The sequence below is a fragment of the Biomphalaria glabrata genome, chromosome 16 (assembly GCF_947242115.1).
Source record: "Biomphalaria glabrata chromosome 16, xgBioGlab47.1, whole genome shotgun sequence".
In the NCBI taxonomy this organism is placed as follows: domain Eukaryota; kingdom Metazoa; phylum Mollusca; class Gastropoda; family Planorbidae; genus Biomphalaria; species Biomphalaria glabrata.
Genome location: NC_074726.1, coordinates 30199550 through 30205954, shown reverse-complemented (window position 1 = coordinate 30205954; position 6405 = coordinate 30199550).

Here is a 6405-nt window from a genome sequence, read left to right as displayed (position 1 = left end):
GCCCTTTTCCTGAGCCAGTTGTACACTTATATATGTAGTATCTCCACACAAAAACGTCATTGTTAAGTAACGAAAACTGGATGAATCACACCACTCAATATTACATATTGCGAATTGGTTTTTATTGCAGGGAACTTAATTAATAATAAACTCATCTCATATGTCCGTACGCGTATTGAAATCCATCCACTTTTCCCGGTCAGCAGCTGTTAAGATTTCTCTCTTCCGGAACAGGTCAAAGTTCACAAAAAAATTGCGTTTCGTGACATAGTATAATTACTTTTCTCATCAACAAAGAGGCCGGTCCGTTGTTTGACGTTGTCCAGCTTGACCCTTTCCTCTTGCTCCCTTCACTGTACCTTAAAGTATGACTTTAGACTTTATATTATTTTATTATTATTATGTCTTTATTGATTTCAAGAAAACTTTCGATCGAGTATGATATGGGACAACCTGGGCGACAATTGAAAATTACAACATAAATAAAAACTTAATTAAAGTTATCCAGAACCTCTACAAGGATGCCTCCAGTGCGGAGCTCTTCAACAATAACATTGGGGACTGGTTCAAAACCACAGTTGGAGTAAGAGAAGGCTGCCTACTTTCACCAACACTCTTCAATATCTTCCTTGAAAGGATAATAGAAGATGCGCTCTCGAGGACTATGAAGGTACTGTTAGCATTGGAGGAAGAAGAATTACTAACTTGCGCTTCGCAGATGACATTGATGGCCTAGCAGGGACAGAAGAAGAACTAGCTGACCTGGTGATGCGCATTGACAAGACTTCCGCAGCACATGATATGCAAATAAATGCCTAAGAAAACAACTAAGTATGACCAATAGCCAACAGGGCTTTAAAAGTGACATCAGTATTGGAGGTGAAAAGTTGACTAGTTTTAGCAGCTTCAAATACCACGGAGCTATTGTCTCAGATGAGGGATCGAAACCTGAACTTCTGACTTCAATTGCACAGTACACAGAAGCCCTTTCAAAACTTAAATAATCCACCCAGCTCTAATGGGTACCTGAGATTAATTGGGGAAAAGTAAAGGTGGTTAGTCGTTGTGCTGGCCACATGATACCCTCGTTAACCGTGGGCCACAGAAACAGATGACCTTTACATCATTTGCCATATAGACCACAATATCTGAAAGGGGAACTTTACTTAGCCCGCTGGTTATTCAAGTTTTTACAGACGAATTGCAGCTGAGCGGGGTATGGCCGTGCGGTGTCTACACAATTTATTTTAATCTTAAACATACATACCGGTAGGTTTTTATACCTCGTATAGTTCGGTGAGATGCCACAGAAGGATCCTAGGTATCACATTTAAAGACCGCATCACAAACCAAGAGATTAGAGACAGGGTTACTGCAGCGATTTGACCCCATGATTACCTGCTAGCTAACTATCGTAAAAAAAAGGCTAGATAAAAATCAATGGTTATATTACAAGGTCTTCGGGGCTCGCAAGGAACTTCCTTCAGGGAACAGAACCAGGAAAAAGAAAAGAGATCCATCGATGACCTGCTAACCTATGTCAAAAACACGCAAATCGTAACTCTATAGCCACATCGCAAGGTCTACAGTGCTCGCAAAGACCTTCCTTCAGGGAACAGTATCAAGACAAAGAAGAAGAGGCAGACAGAGAAAGCGATGGGTAGGCAACTTAAAAGAATAGACGGGCCTGTCATTGAAAGAGTTTCTAGCTAAAGCAAAATTCAGAGACGAATGGAGAAAGAAGCCGACAAACCGTGCTTGGTGCCCCAACGGTCCAACAGACAAAGGGAAAGATAAAGGTAAAAGTAAGATAATAATTCGTTGTGTGGTTGTGATCTGTATATTGAACTGAATATTGAACTGTATATTGAACTGTATATTGAAAAGCTTTAAAAACATCTCATAAACTTCAAGAATACAAATAGTACCGATGGCGCCAGATGCAATCTAGACAATCACAGGGCCAAGTTCAGCTGCAGCAGAAAATCTTTTTTTCACCATCACCAGATAACTAGGTCAGCGACTTCCTGTCGACAATTCAAACTACAGATACGACCATAGTCTTGTTGTATTCTATGTATCGCTGGTTGGAACAACAACTGGATCACAATCGCATCTCGAGGGGACAGACGTCTGATGAGCCACAACTTTCTATACCAGTAGTATGTGTCAAGTTAATCTTGGCACATGCGGGTTATATAAGGGTGCGGGTTATACGGGCGCACGTTTCACCTGTGATTTGTGCGGGGTATATGCGAGTGCGGGTTATACGCGTGTTTTTTTGTTTTTTTTTTGGGGGGGGGGGTTATACGCTAAAATACGGTAGTTTCTGTGATTAGTAGAGTCTATAATTTAATTGTATTTTTCATAAATTTAAACCTATGAAATTTAATGACTAAATAGTTTAAATGTTTAAAACTGGAAAATATCCAAAAAAAAAAAAAAGATTAATTCTTTATTATTAAGGAACAATTCCGCGGGTGGATAGCTTCAATACTTCAATAAAAGAAGATGGTTACGTCCTACGCGGGTTTGAGTAGTCATGTACAACAGCGTACATATCTTTAATCTTTGGAATCGAAGACACTGCCATCATTATGATTATTACTATTTATGAACAATGTTATATTATAGTAATTAAGCAGCATCAGTATCTAATAATTCAAAATTATGAATTATCTGGTAGATTTAGAGATTCCATTTCTAATTTGTTGATGGTCAGCATAAACTTACGTGCTGAGAAGAATTTCGTCCATTTATCCTACATCTCTTCGTCACTGCGCATGCGTGGAATGAAATACTATATGACATATTAGGGCTTAATACAATAATTATTAAGCATTAAACATTTTAGTTATATTTATGGTTTGCATTGCTTGCTTATTTATAATCAAGCTGCTGTATGACCTTATGTTATTGGCTGTCAAAAGTGATTGAAGTTATGAGGATTACAAAATACAAAAATGATTTTTTTTTTTTTATTAGGCATCAGATAAAGAAGTTTACAGCTGTGGCTAGGCTATTATAATTTAGGGCAGACAAATCAGGCTGCGTAGGGGGGTCCTCTAATAGTGTATAACTTGTAAAAGGGGTCCCAGAGCTGAAAAATTTTGAGAACCTCTGGTCCACAATGAAGTCAATTCTTTCCCTCTTGTCATTGTAATAGAGCAATAGAAGGATCGAGTCTTGATTCGCGTAGGGCTATCACAATAGCATTGTTCTAAATTCTTTGCAGCCGAGCTATTTTGTCGTCGGGTTTATATGCCAGCACGGCATTGTAGTCGTTTAATGTTTGTGTAAAGAAAATATAAATAGCTTAGCAAGACTTTGTTTAGTACTTGAATACAGGTAATGTTGGTTCTTCTGTTATTACCTTTAATAATGCCTTAGTCTATTTAACTTTTGGGGCACAACACAAGATCTGTTGACCGTCTGTCACCATTCCTCTCTGCCTTGGATAGAGTTTCATTCAATGGCAGGTCCGTCCATTTTTTCTATGCTGTCTTCTCATCACTTTCTCTGTCTGCCTCTTTCTCTTTCTCCTGGTACTGTTCCATGAAGGAAGGTCTTTGCGAGCCTTGAGGACCTTGTGAGTTTGAGTTTGTTTTTTGACAGTGGTTGGCAGGTCATCGCGGGCGTCCAATTGCTGTATTAATCCTGTTTCTAATCTCTTCCTTTGTGGTGCGGTCTTCTACACATCTTCTAATATCTATATATGTTTAACATTATTATTAGCTCTGAGTCTGTTAAACCGTTGGGGCACCACACAAGATCTGTTGACCGTCTTTCTCCATTCCTCTCTGCCTTGGATAGAATTTCATTCAATGAACAGGCCCGTCCATTCTTTTATGCTGTCTTCCCATCGCTTTCTCTGTCTGCCTCTTCTACTTTCTCCTGGTACTGTTCCCTGAAGGAAGGTCTTTGCGAGCCCTGACGAGCTTGTGATGTGGCCATAGAGTTCTATCCATCTTCTAATATCAATATATGTTTAACATTATTATTAGCTCTGAGTCTGTTAAACCGTTGGGGCACCACACAAGATCTGTTGGCCGTCTTTCTCCATTCCTCTCTGCCTTGGATAGAATTTCATTCAATGAACAGGCCCGTCCATTCTTTTATGCTGTCTTCCCATGGCTTTCTCTGTCTGCCTCTTCTTCTTTCTCCTGGTACTGTTCCCTGAAGGAAGGTCTTTGCGAGCCCTGTCGAGCTTGTGATGTGGCCATAGAGTTCAGATTGCGCTTTTTGATAGTGGTTATCGTGCTTTATTATTCCTGGTTCTAACTTCTTCCTTTGTGGTGCAGTGTTTCTGTACACCCATTTAATGCCTAGATATTTTTAACATTATCATTATGAAAACAAATTGTTTGAACAACTTTCTGTCGGTAAAAACAACGATGAACAAAGTGCAACATGTGGACAGGATGTAGCCGAGGTTGATAAACTCAGACTGCAGTGTGAGACCTGCCTGCATGTCGCTCATCCAACGGAGAGAAATATAAGAGAAACTGAAATATAGCACTTCAGAAAAACTTAGCACCGAGCACGTCAGCACTAAAGTCTTAGTGGTTCTGGTTGACCAGGTAGCTCTCCTATTATCGGAGGTCATTCTGTTACGCCTGGCGAGGACAAGCTTGATTCGCACTGCGATGGCTACGTTTCCTACAATCGAGATAAATATCGGAAGGCCCTTGCTTAAGATAAAGGCCCCTAACTCCCTCTCAAACAGGTACAGCTTGAGCAGGAAATCTCGTTTCAAGATTTCTTGAGCAGAGAACAAATGAATATCGAAGAGGTAAAAGCATAACGTTTTAAAAGTGACCCAAGGTAACCATAAGACGAATATACCAAGCACACAGCAAGATACGGTTTTACTCGTTACAAGAGTCTTAAGTCTCATCGGGAAGAATACCGCCAGAAGTCTTTCTGCGGTTATAAGCATGGTGAGTGAAGAAAACACAAACTGGCCCCAGGTTCCGACAAATATAAACACATGCTTAAAGATCTGTAAACCAGTGTGGCTGTACTGAATACAGCCAAACTCATTTTCCTGACGATGCTCGCGGTAGATTTTGTAAAGAATTATGTCCGCAACGTTTAATGATAAGAACAGCTGGAAGCTGCCTGCTGTAACTATAGCCAGCAGAAGGATGTTTGAAGTCTTTTTAGCTCCCTCGAACTTCAAGATGGCGGTGAACAAGACATTCAGGCACAAGGCAAACAAGGCGAACGAAGGGCTGACGTAGAATTTGATGACGTCAAGAAATCTGACGTATTCCAGTGGGCTCGTAGAAGGGAAGCTCTGAGTAAGGTTACACAAACTTCGTTTCATCTCTTTGATTAAATGAAAGTCCAAGTCGATTTGGTCTGGAATTTCGTAGAAGGCATTTGAAATTCTGAGCTCTTCAAAGTACAACCATAGTGCGCAAATGTTATAGTTGGTGTGCTGTAGGAACTTAATGAGTTTGTAACCTAAAAGCAACCAGATAGCACCGATATCAAACAGCTCTTCGCTTATTGCTTTCAGAGTAGTGTCCAATTGCGTTAGGTTGAAAATGAAAGTAGAGATTACTCTCTTCCGGAATTGGTCAAAGTTCATGAAAATTGCGTCAAGAGTCTTAGTAGAATTTGTTTTTTTCATTCCCAAATTAATTAAACTGTTTTTTATATCATAAGTAAAATTTCTGTTGATACTTGCCGAAGTAAAATTACTTTTGTTCATTTTAAATGTGTAATCACTTTTACTTTTCTGAAAGTAAAAATTACTTTTGTTCCTTCCAAATGTAAAATTACTTTTGCCCATTGTTAAGTAAAAATTGGGTAAGTTCGATTTCTTGGACTCAAGGGAAATAACTCTAACATTTTTTATTGTCTGTGGGAAGATCAGCGCAACACAGATGTACAACAAATTGAATCTGACGGTAAGCATCTTGTACATTGAATTTAATGCGTATCCATGCTTCTGTGTTACTGAATCACTAAATTATTTTCTGTCTCGAAATGCAGCTTTTGGAATAACAGAACGACAACTTTATAAGAGTTTACATTAGATTTGCTATTACATTATACAGTATGCTATAGTTCCTATCCTGTCATAATAATTAACAATAAATAAAAACAAAATTCTAAACTAAAAACAGGTGCACTTTAAATGCATAGACTTGCACATTATTTATTCGCGAATTACATTTATGTTATAATTTCAAAATAACTTTGTTACATTGTATTCACGGAAACTCCCCGCATTAAAGTTCTACTCGAGTCTCTAAGACTTGACTTTTATTGTCATACCAATGCAGCATGACCTTTGACATTTAATACGCGGATGTCATCTAAGCCTAATGATTATCTACGAGATGGTCAGTGAATTGCAAGAAAAGGTCAAATTAGAAAGGTGAAAGGTTTCAA